The following is a 14,866-nucleotide window of genomic DNA, read 5'->3' on the forward strand; positions in this document are numbered from 1 at the left end:
GGTTTAGAAAAGTTTAATAATTTGTTCAAGATCACACAGCTAGTCTAGTGAGCTTTTGAGTTAGGAATCAAACCCAGGTAGATCTGCTGCAAAGACAAGACGGAGCATTTCTGTAATTATGGAATTCGGAGCCAATGAATGACTAATGCAGATTAGAACTGTTCCAAGACATAAGAGTACAATGAGAATTAAGTGAGATAATCACCCAAAGCATTAACCCAGTGTCTGGCACATGGGAACCTAAATATTATTGTCTTACTTCTAACTAAAAATATAATCTATTATATTATCATTATTGCCTCTATCAAATGTTTCATGAAGGATTAGCATTGTAGTTGGATCTGGAAATACAAGTGGTATTTTGACGGTTGGAGAAAAAGAGAACATTCCAAGCTGAAGGGACAATATTAACAAAAGAGTAAACAGTGAAGATGTACACATTTCAGGCATTTGTCAAAGAATCCCCTCACGAACTAACTATAGTTCAGCACTTGCCAAAAGTTTGCTTTACACATCTGGGATTTGAAGGAAATCTGTTAATTCTCCACTTCTCTACATTTTGTGAAGCCCTATCCCCTGAAGCAAATTAGATCATCAGAAATCAACAATCCTCAACTCGATTATCTTGACTTCTCACAGATTAACTTTCACAGAATTAAGATTAATTAATATGATGTCCTTGGACTTTGCAGAAGAGGAATACAGCATTGATTTGAAGAATGTTTTCTTATCTTTTGCAAAATCATACACACTGTGGATAACGTGTACCATTAACGTGCCGATTTAGTGTTCAACAGCAGTAATTTAATTCCCACCAAATGCTTCAGGACAGCTCTCCTCTTCCTATAAATATATAAAAATAAATGTGTTTGTCTTCTTTCATCTATTTAAAAATATTGTGTATTATCTTAGGACAGGTGAGTTTTAACAAATAAAATTGAATATATTGTTGAATTTTGGTATAATACAAATGTCAAGAAGGTAAGAAAAAGATGTTACCAGACAGTGAGAGCATGGGACATCTTTGGTATCCCATAATGAGGTGATTATTGGGTGCAAGATAGGCTCAAGGATGTATTATACAACATGGAGAATATAACCAACATTTTGTAATAACTATAAATGGAAAGTCACCTTTAAAAACTGTATAAAAATTTTTAATTTTTTGAATTAAAAAAAAAACAATATCTTGGGGCTTCCCTGGTGGCGCAGTGGTTGAGAGTCCGCCTGCCGATGCAGGGGACGCGGGTTCGTGCCCCGGTCCGGGAAGATCCCACATGCCGCGGAGCGGCTGGGCCCGTGAGCCATGGCCTCTGAGCCTGCGCGTCCGGAGCCTGTGCTCTGCAACAGGAGAGGCCACAACAGTGAGAGGCTCGCGTACCGCGAAAAACAAAAACAAAAACAAAAACAAACAAAAAAAACCAATATCTCATTTGTTTCACTAAAATTTCAACAGAATTTTAGGAGAACCAACTAGCAGAACTGCTCAGTAAAAGCAAGGTTATCTGTTAAGGGACACTGCCTTTTATCTATGAGGAAAACCTTTTCAGATTTTAATATTCAATTTAAACATTTTCACCTACATTAGTCAGCCTTAGCCAGCTTGTACTGCAGTTTACAAAACAAAAAACAAAAAACCCCAATATCCTAGAGGCTTAAAACAGCAAAGTTTATTTCTCGTTGATGCTACATGTCCATCCTGGGTGAGCAGGACTTCCTATTGTTTCTTTTTTTTTTTGAGCATGATTTTCTACTCAGCATTGTCCTTACTCGGGGACCTAGGTTGCCAGAGTATCCACTTTCTAGAACATTGCTGATTGCCATGGTAGGGGGAAGGGAAAATGGCAAATCAAGTACAGTCGTCCCTTGGTACCCAGCGAGGGATTGGTTCCGGAGCCCTGCATGTGGCAAAATCTGTAGATGTTCAAGTCTCACAGGTGGTCCTCGGTACCCATGGTTGCGCACCTGCGGTGGTGTAGTACTGTATGTACTTATTGAAAAAAATCCCCCTTGAAGTGGACCCACACAGTTCAAACTCGTGTTGTTCAAGGGTCAACTGTACTGAATCTAAGCCTTCTGCCTGAAAGTGGTACAAGTCACTTTCATTCCTGTTTCATTGCCCAAGGCAACTCACATGGCCTGCTAAACATCAAGGTGGCAAGATGCTGTATCCCTTTAATGCTTAGAAGAACTGGAATTGTTGGGGAACAGCCCTAATGACTACTAGAGTCTGACCTCTTTGCTACTGAATATTCAGTTCACTTTCCTTTCTGCATGCCAAATACGCTCCTCCAAGTGTATTTGCTGGAATATATGCCAGCAAGTTTCATCTCAATACAGCTTTTAGTTCTAAACCCAGGATTGGGGGAGATGCACAGCCATTTTTACGTCAGGTCTGGATATAGCACCTACTGATTCAGGGACCTATGAACAACAAAGTCACATAATCTGCCCTCCACACAACCACCCTTCAATGGTAGAACAAGGACAGGATAACTACAAGAAGTACCGCCATTCAGAAATGAGAGCATGAGAGACCCATGGGAGATACTTGTCAACAGCAGACATGTTGAGGGCTCCTACCCCGGGGCAGGGAAAGTCCCTTGATTATGTTCTGATCTTGTTTCCTGGGAAAAGCTCTGACCCAATCATCGTCCTGAAGCCTGGGTCCAATTTCTTCGAGTTCTTTTTCATTATTCTCTGTGGCCACATGTGAAGTGGGCGATGAGAATATTTCCTCTTTGGGATGAGCGGCTTTCTCAGCCCACTTCCTGCTCTTAGATGAGTAGAATCCCAAAGTCAGGTAGGTCATAAATAAGCCCCATTTCTTTTGTCCAGGCTGGTTAATACTTCTTTGGTCAAAAACATAGCTTCTTGTATATTTTTGTTACCGACCAGGGTTCTTGGCCTCCTTAATCAATAGAAATTGATCAGAGACCAGACAAGAAATTCAGGCAAGGCTTTATTGGGGCCCCTGCTGCAGCAGCGGGGAGTGAGGACAAACAAGAGGTTCCCTAGCTAGCTCACTTGCGGAGGTGGGGGGCAAGCTGATTCCTTATGTGGGGGTGAGGGTACGGTTGTGTCCAGGTGTCGGGCTGCAGGGGTAGCTTAGTAGGTTTGCTCACCCCTTAGGTGGTGTGCAGGAGGCATGGGTGGGGTGGTACCCTGCTTTTGTTCCCCATCCCCTGCTTTTGCTCCTAGCTCTTCAGAAGTGGCAGTTGGGCTTTTTGGTCTCTTTGTATCTCATTGTCCAGAATTTGTCCCAACTGCGCAGGCATGCAATTCGTTATTTTTAGTTCCTTATAGTTTCTCTGTCTTTTGTGTCCAGGTGCGAGCACTGCAGCACTGCAGCAAAGGGTCCCAGGTCCCAGCCTGTCTCATTTTCTTCCAGTCAGCTCCATATGCCGATAGCTATAGTTTCTTTTCAGACCTGTCTCATATTTATTGTATTTCTTTGCTTTCTTGCTCCTATGCCTCTTTTTATCGGTTTAATTTCTATTCCCTGAAGCCATCAGACCTCACAGAGAGTCACACGCAAGCTTCATCTCTTTTTCTTGAGCCATTTTGTACAAGCGAAAGGATTTTTTGGACACACCATTAATGGGAATTTTACTCAGAGACGGCTTAATTCATTAACAGGTTTTAGCATCAAGTGTGATGATCATACACACCTTTCATTTGTCCTTTGATATAAGGTTGAGTTTTAATTTGTCCCTCTGCTGCTTTAAGTTTTCTTCATTTTATCATTTGCTATTTAGGACTGAGCCTTCTTTTAGCCTTTTAAATCCCTTAACTTTATTTTGTTCCTTCCTGCTTGAAAATGAGCCCATTTCTTTTTGAGCTCGCCTCTTTCTTGTAATGTTGTAAAAGGGTTCTCAACTGCATTCAGACCTGTGTGTGCGGAAGCTTCCCCACACCAACAAGCAATTCTCAGATGACAATGGGGTGTCTGAGAATTCAACTCAATTCTGACACCATCTACTCAAAGATAGAATCAGATTCCACAGGGAAAGGGCTTGGTTCCACAAGACTGCCCTCCACTTCAGACACTAGTGTAGGCTGTTACCCATGCTTCTGAGGTACCGGCTACAAACTGGAGGTCCCAGCTACCCCCTCCAACTCAAAATACCACCCCCAAATCCAGGTTATCACCTGGCCTTCTGACGGACTGGCTACAAATCAGAGGTTCCCATGACCCCCTCCTTGGATTCCATTAATTTGCTAGGACAGCTCACAAAACTCAGGAAAACCATTTTCTCACTAGATTACCGATTTATTATAGAAGGACATTAAAGGATACGAACCAACGAGGATCCGGCGTTCCAACCCAGCGGGAAAATGCGGCCTCTGACTGAAGAGGAGACGCGAGTAATGTTTGAGAAGATAGCAAAATACATCGGGGAGAATCTGCAGCTGCTGGTCGACAGGCCCGACGGCACCTACTGTTTCAGGCTGCACAATGACCGGGTGTACTACGTGAGTGAGAAGATTTTGCAGTTGGCCGCCAGCATCTCCGGTGACAAGCTGGTGTCGCTGGGGACGTGCTTCGGAAAATTCACGAAGACCCACAAGTTTCGGTTGCACATCACGGCTCTGGATTACTTAGCACCGTATGCCAAGTATAAAGTGTGGATAAAACCTGGAGCAGAGCAATCCTTCCTGTATGGGAACCATGTGCTGAAATCTGGACTTGGTCGAATCACTGAAAATACTTCTCAGTACCAGGGAGTTGTGGTGCACTCCATGGCAGACATCCCTTTGGGTTTTGGGGTGGCAGCAAAGTCTACACAAGACTGCAGGAAAGTAGACCCCATGGCGATTGTGGTATTTCATCAAGCAGACATTGGGGAATATGTGCGGCATGAAGAGACATTGACTTAAAATGAAATCATCGCGAGGACTTGTGGCTGTGTGGAAGGGCCTAGCTTTGTTTCCTGTGTCTGTGTAGGCTCCACCATCATGTTGAATTTTGTCAACACTGTGACCTCTTCAGGGACTTCTTAGTTTAATATTCTATTATGGACAAATGCAGGCTGGATTCTTATTATGCAGAAATGGCTCAAAAACGGGGTTTTGGATCTTTGTGATTATGACTAACTAGAATGCTGTGTTTTATATTTGAATCAGAGGGCTTCTTGTTTTTGAGTAACAGGTTCTAAATTGTTGGAACTGAGGACAAGAATAGCGTATTGTTATCTGTGATAACACTGTTTTCCAAACACATGATAAGAACGTAATGAATTTTCTTATTTATTAATACTATGAAAGAGATATTGCCATTAGAATAGTAGGTCGTGTGTGGAATTTTACAAATGAAATTTGGATAAAACAGTAAGAGCAGTTTATTCTGCCGATTTTCTTTACGGTAGGTGCTGTGTAGTGTGGAAAAAAAACTTGGATTCAAACACCAGTTCTCACATCTACCAGCTGTATGGCCTTAGATGAGTCATTAAACTTTAATAAGCTTCATTTCCTTCTGTTTCAAAAAGCAGCCTAGCTGTCTTCCTAAGAATAGTTTTTAGAAGTGGAAATCGTGATCGTAAAGCATCTAGCACAGTGCCTGGCAAATGAGAGTGTTGAATAAATGGTAAGAGTTAAAAAAAAAAAAAAAAAAAAAGGATACGAACCAATAGCTAGATGAAGATATACACAGGGCGAGGTCCTGACCAAAGAAGTGTCTGTCCTCATAAAGTCTGGGGCCTGTCACAGGGGCACATGGAAACCTTCTGTTCCCCGACATGGAAACAACCCTGATATTTCAGTGGCCTAGAGTAAATTCTTATTTTCCTCTCCTGCTACATGTCCATCTCAGGTCAGTGGGGGGATACTTCTTTATATTGTCCTCACCCTTGGACCCATGCTGGTGGAATCTCTACCAACTGAAACGTGACCGGTTGCCACGCAAGATGGAAAGGAACATGGAAAAGGGTGCATCCACCCCAAAGTGGGACCTTTCATTTCTGATCACATTTCATTGGCTCCTCAGATGGCCAACCCTAACTTCAAGTGGGCAGAGAAGTGAAATCTTTCCATGTCCCCAGAAAGCGGAGAAGCAGAAAGATTGGTAAATAGCCCTAGGGATTCTCTCCACACCCATTTAGTAGAAATAGGCGTGTATATCCTCTTCTCCCAACACACACACTATTTATGTTGGATTTATAGTCTCTAGGGACCTGTTCCTACAGTAAATTAAGGAGACCAAAATTTAATTCCCAGTTTCAAGTGGATGTCATTGGCACAGTCAACATAGTACAGAGAAAACAGCTAAAATGGAGAGAAACATTCATAAACAGATACAGGAATGGGGCAACTGAATGTGTGGATACTTTATTTGTCAAATGTCATAGGAACATATTTGCTTCTGTATGTATTCCTCCTTTTCTAACCAAGTGGATGCTTTTCTAAGCTCCAAAACTAAAGAGAAGCATTAGTGATCTCAACCGCCTTGAGACTGTAAGGCAGATAGGAAATACAATATGGTCTAAATCGAATTTTTCCAATGGTTGTTTGGTTATTCAATAAATATTTGATTGAGTAACCCCATGACCCAGATAAATAGTGTGGCCTCAGAAGGAAGCAACAATAAGCAAAAAAAAAAATGTTTCCCCTCCAAACCCGTTTGGCCACAGGCCCACAAACTCAGTCATAAAGCTGGAAGTACTTCTCCAAGGTTGAAGCTGGATCTGATAGATAGGTGCTATTTATAAACTTTGGGAAGATTTTTTTAGATAAAATGTTTAAACATGCTTTTGGAAAGCGAATGTCTTTGTTCAGTTTGTTGCCCAAGCTCTCTTTGATCCATTAATTTCACTTTTCCTTTGATTTTTCTCAAACTCTCAGAAGAGAAAGTCCATGTTTTCATATGGTGAGCAGTAAATCATTTGTTCATGATGGACAGACCCTCTGGATGTGTAAACGTGCTGTTTTCCTTAGCCCTAGGCCTAGTGTTCTGTAGAACAAAGGCACAGCCAAAGCATGTGCCTCTGTGTAAGACAAAGAGCCTTAGGATTCTGAAGAAGGGAGGATGTTCCTGGGAACCCTGGCATCTTCTTTCAGTCCTTCCCAGATCTCCCATGGTGCAACCTTCTGCTGAGTCCGGGCTCCAGTGAGCAAGGACTTGCCAGGGCAGGGCTGGGGCCTCTCCCTGCCAGGTTGAAGTGGTTTTAGCTGTGTCAACTTCTTGTAAATTAATATTTAGAAAAGAAGTGAGCAAGTTGGTCGGATGTCCAGAGGTCCCCGTGGGCTCAGTTGAGTTGGGAATCAACAAGTGCTCATCGAGGAGGTCAGGGGTCAAGCCAGAAAAGAATCAGTGGGAGGCAAGTGTGGGTAGGGGGGATAGCCCAGGAGTACAGGTGGGGACTCCCTTGGGACAGTCTGATAGGGAGAAGCAGAAGCAGGCCCCATAAGCCTTGCCCCTAACAAGCAAAGCTGAGTGGGAGCCACATCAGGACCAGTTCACGGCAGGAGACCCCTGCCAAGGTTTCTTCCAGCGAGGCCACGTACAGCACCATGGGCTCATGGTCAAAGGCTACGTTTATCAGAGCTCCCCCAGGCTCCCTGGGAAGGCTGGCTGGAGGAGGTCTTTCTCTAACCTGAATGAGGCACAGATATTTGGGGGCCCTGGTGTGAGAATGAAGGAGTTCTTGTTCAGTTGCGAAAATAGCATTTGGTCCGAGATTCCTCTGAGTCTGACTTGGGAGAGCAGCAGTTTATGGAGGCCTTGAAGAGAGGGAACAGCAGCTCCAAAGAGCCATGTTTCCCAACAGATGGTAACCATGTCCCTGGAGGCACCTGGAATGACTTTAGGTGAAAGAGAGAAAAACTGACAATTGTGAGCGGAGGGGCTTGGGTGGCAGGGGAAAGGCAGGAGGGAGGAAGGGAGATCAGACTGGGCGAGGCCAGCTAAGCAGGCACCATGATTCCTTTTCTGGTCCCATGACATGGAGGAGGCTCCCCTCCACCCCGCAGAACCCACCACATCCAACCTTCTGCCCAAGACTTGGGGTCAGCCAGTGGCCAAGCCAAGGGCTTTCTAGAACAGAGCAATGGGGCATAGATGGGGAAAGGGTCGGGGCCCGCAGCCAATGTGTCAGGAGACCCCAGCCTTCCCTCACTGCCCCCTCCCCCCACTGCCCAGATTCCTGCCAGGAGCCTGGGACCCAGTTCTCTGGGAAAATTAAGGAGGAAATGTGGCCATAAATTTCTCTTCAGCACCCAGTGAGGCAGTGGAGCTCTGTGATTAAAAGAGTGTGATTCACAGAAAAGGTGGAATGTTCTGGAATAAAAAGGTAGGGGAAGACTGTACTCTTCAAAAATGTCAATGCTGTAAAAGACAAAGACATGTTCTAGGTTAAAGGAAGCCAGAGACATGACAGGTAAATACACAGCCTGGCCCTAGATTAGATCCTATACTTGGCACAGGGGCGGGGCTTACAGGGGTGGGGGGAAAGGGATGCTGTATGGGATATTATTAGGCCAACAGACAAACCTGTAACAGGGACAGTACATTAGGTAAAAGTATTGCTTCAGGGGAAATTTATGAAAGTAATTGCTGTGCTGTGGCTACGTAAGAGACTATACCCGCTCTTAGGAAAGACAGAGGAAGCACAGATAATACAGGAAATGTGGGAATATGTTAACTACTTGTGTAAATCAGGGTAGAGTGTATCGTATTCGTTGTTATTGGTAGGAAGGTGATAATTTGTCATTCGAACCAGAACACCTTTGAGAGTGAAAGGGAACACAATTCATAATTATGCCAGGTCAACAGGTAAGAACCAGGACCATCCTGGGCAAACCAGAACCCGCATCACTGGTGACCTTGACTAGGACAGTTCTGGTGACCTGTTGGGCACAAAAGCCTGATTGATAGAGCTCTGGAGGGAATGGAAGGAGAGAAAGTGAAAACAGTGCACATGTCAAGGGGGGTTCTTATTACAAAAAACAAACCAGAGCAGTCAGCAGGAGCGGGAGGGAAAGGTGGGGCTACAGCCACCACATCCTGGAGAGAAGAAACAAAACATCTTTTAAAATCTTCCCATCTCTGTATATCAACATGGATGGATAACGAAAACAGACTGCTGCTCAAAAGCACAAAGGAATTTAGTATATAGTAAAAGTGGTATTTTAAATCACTGGGGAAAAAGTACATTATTGAATGAATGAGGTTGGGACAATTCAGCAGCTGGAACACTAGTTCGCAAATAGTGAATCATTACCACCACTTGGTGACAGAATACACTAATTTCATGTTCATACCTTTTGGGTGATAAATCAACCTCTTAAAAAACGAATTAATAGCAGCTTAAGTTGTTTCACATACCAAAGTCTCTTTTTCTCATATTAGACCTGTCCTCTATTCTTCCTCCAAAACACACGTAATAGAAACCTAAATCTTTAACTCATCAAAGGTCAACAGGAATCTCACTGAGTTCTCCAGATCTCACAATGGAATCTATCTAGGAACCAGGGTGGGGTTTTTTTGTTGTTTTGTTGTTGTTGTGCCCCTCCCTGGATCTTTGGGGCTAATCAAGAGATTTTAGCTCAAAGACTGTCACCACGGGTCCACTAGATGTCACTCTCACCTAAATTAATAGTGCTCTAAATACAAACTCCACCTATAAAATGACACTGAAGGGACCCCAGGTTAGTTGCATACTACAGGTACATTCTGGGGGGAGGAGAGAGGGGGAGGAAGGCTTTCAGAAGTCTGGCAGGAAGGGAGCTCCAAACAATGAAAGAAGGTGTGGACTGGAATCTGAGATTATCACTCAGTTTGTGGCTAAACGTACCTGAATGAAGTGAGGGAACAAGACAGCCAAAGATCCAGGGGAAGAGTGTACCAGGAGGTGGTAACAGCAAGTGCAAAGGGCCCGAGGCAGAGAGAGAGCCAGGGGCCCGTAGCGGAGAAGCAGGGCCTTGTAGGGTTTGATAAAGTATATAAATTTTACTCTAAAGAAGATGGGAAGCCGCTGGAAGAGTCCATGATTTCTAACTTTTCATGGAAGAGCCTTCAGAATCTACTTGAATATAATTCTGAGGAAACACCTGACATAACCAAATGGAGGAATCGTCTATAAAATAAGTGGCCTGCGTTCTTAAAAATACCAATGTCCTAACCGACAAAGAGAGGTTGGGAAACTGTTCCAGAACAAAGGAGACTAAATGACAATGAAATGCACGCCGTGATCCTGGGCTGCATGCTCTAAAAGACATTAATTGGGATGATGGACAATATTGGAATATGCATTAGAGACTGGACAACATTGTGGTATTAATATTCAATTTCCTGAAGTTGGCTCTTGTGTTGTGGATATGTACGAGAATATCTTGCTTTTAGAGTGAACACAATGAAGTATTAGGGGGTAAAGGAGTAAGGCTTAGGAGTGATAAACACCGTTAGAGAGTGGGGGAAACTGCTACCCTCAGAAGTGAGTCTGTACGTAAATATGCAGTAATTTGACCCCTGAATCATCCCCCAGAGGGAATGAGGGCCTCAGCAAGGAGGCTGCAGATCTAACATCATGATCCTTAAAACCCTCACTTTGATGACACGACATTGTTATATTTCTGTTACATTTTTCACCCCACCCCCAAAACAGTTTCTGTGGTTTCTGTATCTCTAGAGAACCTTCAAAAGAAGACACCCTTCTCATCTGAGTAGATGACAGCCATCTACTTTGAGTAAAGCATCTTAAAAGCTTTACTCAAGTAGATAAAAGTCTCAAATTTCTCTGGAACTGACATCCCTAAGAACACGGGCTTTCATCCAAGAAAATCATCCCTAACATTTAATCTTTGTGCTTTAAAAAGCTAACTCAAAAGTGTGACCAAAAATTAAGCTCTGAGTAAACAGTGGACAGAGATTGCACTTGCCTAGAGTCCACATTTTGTCCGTTGGCTAAAGATGAATGTTGGAAGACATGGGCAATATACGGAGTGAGAAAGATGGTTTGGGCTGAAACGGCCATTCTTCAGCACGAAGCATTTTTATGAGCATCTATTACGGTCAAGATAGCCTGTTAAGTGCTCTGTACAAAATAAAGACAATTTAAACATGACATCTTCCTCTGATTTTGTGCCTTCATACTAGAGGATTTGGGCGAGGCTCAAAAAAAAGACCGTGATTTAGTTTTATTGTATTTAAAACATTTTAGGAGGTGTGACTCACAGTGCCTCTGGGGAAACAGCAGCTCTGCCGACCGTGGACTGGGCTGTACCAGCTGTTGGTTTTCCCAATGAAATGGCAAATAAGCACAAATGCTTGCATTTGAGAAATTAGGTGAGACAGTGCAGCAAATCCAGGAAAAGGTTATGATAGTGCTAAAGCAGTGCAAAGTGGGTTCTTATTAAGAGAAGTCTAGAGAAATTGAGGTTCTATTTCCCAGAGAGGATGATACTTAATTACCATCTTCACATGTATAAAAGGGATACTTAATGAGAAGGGTTTTGCCCACTTGTTTTCCAACTTCACTGAGCCATAAACAGAAGAAAACAAGTTCAAATTTTAAAGGAAGACTTTTTGGATAAACATTTGGATTTGCTGATCTTAGAAAATCAAACCCAGAAGCTACCATGGGTTCCTAGAGGACCCTCAAAAGAATATACAACTCTCCGCTTTGGAAGACATAGGCATTAGCTGGCTTCTCACCCACGTAGATGACAGCCACCCTGTGATGAGCTGATAAAAGAACAGCCACGGAAGCGCATTACCCTCGCCCCAAAGACCTTCCCACTGGCCCTCCCGCAGTGCCTGAGATTCTCACCTTAGCCATTTCTTTTCCTTTCGGTTAAGGCATTTAAGGTTTCAATTAAAATGTAAATGTGATCTGAAGGGAATGACATTCTGCTAGGATCAGCCATTAACATCTCTTCTCAATAAGTTGTCAAGTGAGTGAGTCACCTATTAGAGCGTTGGGAAAACTCTGGGACCTCAGAAAATAAGGTAGAACGAGGAGGTTTGGATGGTAGAGAAAGCACTGGGGAAACTTCAGAGTTTTTTCTGGGGAGGAAAAATCTGGGTGGGTCAGCGCTGTTAGCAACCATGAGGATTCAGACATGAGAGCACTGATCTGGATTTGACCTCTTCCATCTACTTCACTTTCTTCTCTCCTCTCCTCTCTCCCCTCCTTCTCTCACCTCCTCTCCCTCTTCTCTCCCTTCCTTCTTCTTGCAATTATTTCTGCAATTATCGCTGGAACTAGATGTTAGATGCGTCATCCTAGGTTCTGAACACGCCTTGAACGCGTTTTACTGCCACTTAATTTCCCAAAGGAGGATGCTATTCTCCATGTACTGCACAGATATAACCCCCTCTGGTCCATTAGGAGTGTCAATACCAGAGCAAAGAGCACATCACAGGAAAAGCTTTCATCCCTGAGACGCATATACCAGCGGCAGCACTGACTGGTAACACCTTGGGGCCCTGACACTTCGAAACATAACCCATGTGTCTCTTGCCATATAGGCACTTGCCCTACATGCAGTGAATATCTCCCTTGTTTCGTTCACCCTGTCATAGTTCATTAACTTTTTTTTTGAAGTCTAGAGCATCTACTGTTTGTTCTGTCAATTTGACAACGGGATTTGAGAATCTTCTTATTGTTTTCTAAGTACTTGGTGTGCAAATAATTCTTGGGGTCACACATTGACTGTTGCAGCTTCCTCTGTAGCCTTTCCATTAAAAAAAAAAAAAGTTCCCCCTCCTACACTGTTGGTGGGAATGGAAATTGGTGCAGCCCCTATGAAAAACAGTATGGACGTTCCTCAAAAAACTAAAAATAGAGTTGCCATATAATCCAGCAATCCCACTCCTGGGCATATATCCGGAGAAAGCTCTTATTCAAAAAGATGCATGCACCCCTATATCCACAGCAGCACTATTTACAATAGCCAAGACATGGAAGCAGGGCTCCCCTGGTGGCACAGTGGTTAAGAATCCGCCTGCCAATGCAGGGGACACAGGTTCCAGCCCTGGTCCAGGAAGATTCCACATGCCATGGAGCAACTAAGCCAGTGTGCCACAACTACTGAGCCCGTGCACCACAACTACTGAAGCCTGCAAGCCTAGAGTCTATGCTCTGCAACAAGAGAACCCACCACAATAAGAGCCCACGCACTGCAATGAAGAGTAGCCCCCGCTTGCCACAACTAGAGAAAGCCTGCGTGTAGCAATGAAGACCCAATGCAGCCAAAAGTAAATAAAATAAAATAAAATAAAATAAATTAATTTAAAAAAATAGCTTAAAAAAAAAAGACATGGGAGCAACCTAAGTGTCTATTGGTGGATGAATGGGTAAAGAAGATGTAGTACCTATATACAAGGGAATACTATTCAGCCATAAAAAAGGAATGAAATAATGCCATTTGCAGCAACACGGATGGACCTAGAGATGATCATACTAAGTGAAGTAAGTCAGAAAGAGAAAGACAAATACCATAGAATATCACTTATATGAGGCATCTAAAATACAACAGGAATGAACATATATAAGAAACAGAAACAGTCTCACAGGCATAGAGAACACACTGTGGTTGCCAAGGGGGGCGGGCAGGTTGGGGAGGGATGGATTGGGAGATTGGGGTTAGCAGATGCCAACTCTTATGTATAGAATGGATAAACAAAGTCCTACTGTATAGCGCAGGGAACTATATTCCATATCCTGTGGTAAACCATAATGGAAAAGAACATGAAAAAAAGTGTTCCCTGTAGGTGTGTTTAACTCAGAAAGCTCAACTCACGTAGCCATTTACTTTTGTACTTATTTTTTCCATAATAAAATTTAATACAATAGCACTGTGCTTAAAACATTAAAATCATTTTAGTGTTAGAAACAGTATTCTGAACGATATATAGCAAAATACATGAGACGTAAATACTTACCACTGGGAAGTTTTCCTCTCTAGCTCTTAATGATTACAATGTATTCATTCCACACATTTTTACCAAGTGCCTGCCCTGCCCAGGCTTCTGGCTAGGCACAGAGCACACAGTGTAAACACAATGACTGCCCGAAGTCCAGCTGTTTTTCTCCATCTGCACTTTCTCCTGAACTCAAACAAAACGAAAGCCTGGAGAGAAATGAGTTTTACTCTTTCTTTTTGTTTGCGGTACGCGGGCCTCTCACTGTTGCGGCCTCTCTCGCTGCGGCGCACAGGCTCCGGACGCGCAGGCTCAGGGGCCATGGCTCACGGGCCCAGCCGCTCAGCGGCATGTGGGATCTTCCCGGACCGGGGCACGACCCCGTGTCCCCTGCATCGGCAGGCGGACTCTCAACCACTGCGCCACCAGGGAAGCCCCGTGAGCTGTACTTTTAAAGGCTGGGTTTTAAAGTTGACTACTGGAAACTCGCAACCCCATTCTTCCTGGGAAGAATGATATAAGGGCAGTTAGATTCCAGGACCGCCTACAAACGTGATGTATAAATCTGCCTGAAATATAGTCCTGAAGAATCTGCCTGGACGCCCTTTAACCACGATAAAAACACCCATTTTAAGGAACACTACGGCAACTCAGGACAGGAGGAACATATCTGTCCCCGGGGGCTTCTGAACAAGGCAGAAAACCCGGAGCACAACAAAGCGTTTCAGTGCCTTCGCTGGCATCTCCAAAAGCAAACAGTCCTTATCTGTTCCCACTTGTGGATCAAAAGGCAGCTGAACCCACAGGGAGGGAGAAGTGTGAGATCGTTCATAAAGGCGTGTGTACTGCTCTCGGACGGGCAGTCACTAAGCCTCGCGTGCAAGTACCTGGCCCTGGGCTCCGGGCAACCTCAGCTAAGCGAAAGCCCCAAGGGTCTGGGCCCCAAGGCCCGCGTGGACTAAACGACTCACCCCAGTGCCTGCCGCTCCGCTGCCTTCGCGCTGG

General features: G+C 43.9%; 1 pseudogene; it reads left to right on the forward strand.

Moving 5' to 3' along the window:
- The first annotated feature begins 4,313 nt into the window (after positions 1–4,313).
- LOC132436648 (60S ribosome subunit biogenesis protein NIP7 homolog pseudogene) lies at positions 4,314–5,123 on the forward strand (annotated as a pseudogene).
- Positions 5,124–14,866: the final 9,743 nt, after the last annotated feature.

This window comes from Delphinus delphis, chromosome 13 (genome assembly GCF_949987515.2).
Source record: "Delphinus delphis chromosome 13, mDelDel1.2, whole genome shotgun sequence".
Classification (NCBI taxonomy): Eukaryota; Metazoa; Chordata; class Mammalia; order Artiodactyla; family Delphinidae; genus Delphinus; species Delphinus delphis.